We start from the raw sequence: 1,018 nt of genomic DNA, 5'->3' as shown, positions 1-1,018 counted from the left end.
GGCATGGTGAGGAGGTGTGTGGGGCATAGTGAGGAGGAGTGTGGGGCATAGTGAGGAGGTGTGTGGGGCATAGTGAGGAGGAGTGTGGGGCATGGTGAGGAGGTGTGAGGGGCATGGTGAGGAGGTGTGAGAGGCATAGTGAGGAGGAATGTGGGGCATAGTGAGGAGGTGTGAGGGGCATAGTGAGGAGGTGTGAGAGGCATAGTGAGGAGGAGTGTGGGGCATAGTGAGGAGGTGTGAGGGGCATAGTGAGGAGGTGTGAGGGGCATAGTGAGGAGGAGTGTGGGGCATGGTGAGGAGGAGTGTGGGGCATGGTGAGAAGGTGTGTGGGGCATAGTGAGGAGGTGTGTGGGGCATGGTGAGGAGGAGTGTGGGGCATGGTGAGGAGGTGTGAGGGGCATGGTGAGGAGGTGTGTGGGGCATGGTGAGGAGGTGTGTGGGGCATGGTGAGGAGGAGTGTGGGGCATGGTGAGGAGGTGTGTGGGGCATGGTGAGGAGGTGTGTGGGGCATGGTGAGGAGGTGTGTGGGGCATGGTGAGGAGGAGTGTGGGGCATGGTGAGGAGGTGTGTGGGGCATGGTGAGGAGTGTGGGGCATGGTGAGGAGGTGTGAGGTGCATGGTGAGGAGGTGTGAGGGGCATGGTGAGGAGGAGTGTAGGGCATGGTGAGGAGGTATGTGGAGCCGTGTTGTGAGGCATGATGAGGAGGAGTCAGACGTGTGTATGTGTATGTTAGTTCCAGGTCAGTGAGTGAAAAGCCTGCATATATCAAGGAGAGGTCAGGAATGGCAGCCCCTCCCCCTCCATGGTTCTCTCAGTCATTGGTCATGTTCCCTCCCATGCAGTAACATTCGGTATTATTCCGCATTGGACATAACGCAGTTGCCGTCTATAACCACTGTGATAAAATAATCATCGCTTTCCCTGGTGACGTCACTGGAGGAAACCTCCCTGACCAGGAATAACCTCCGCTCGCTCCCTGCTGTTTCCTCCTTCATTGGCTTGCAGCTGATCCAACCA

The sequence above is a fragment of the Staurois parvus genome, unplaced genomic scaffold (genome assembly GCF_062004578.1).
Source record: "Staurois parvus isolate SC_StPar_1 unplaced genomic scaffold, SC_StPar_1.0 ptg001199l, whole genome shotgun sequence".
NCBI lineage: Eukaryota > Metazoa > Chordata > Amphibia > Anura > Ranidae > Staurois > Staurois parvus.
Note: the sequence above shows the minus strand (reverse complement) of the source record.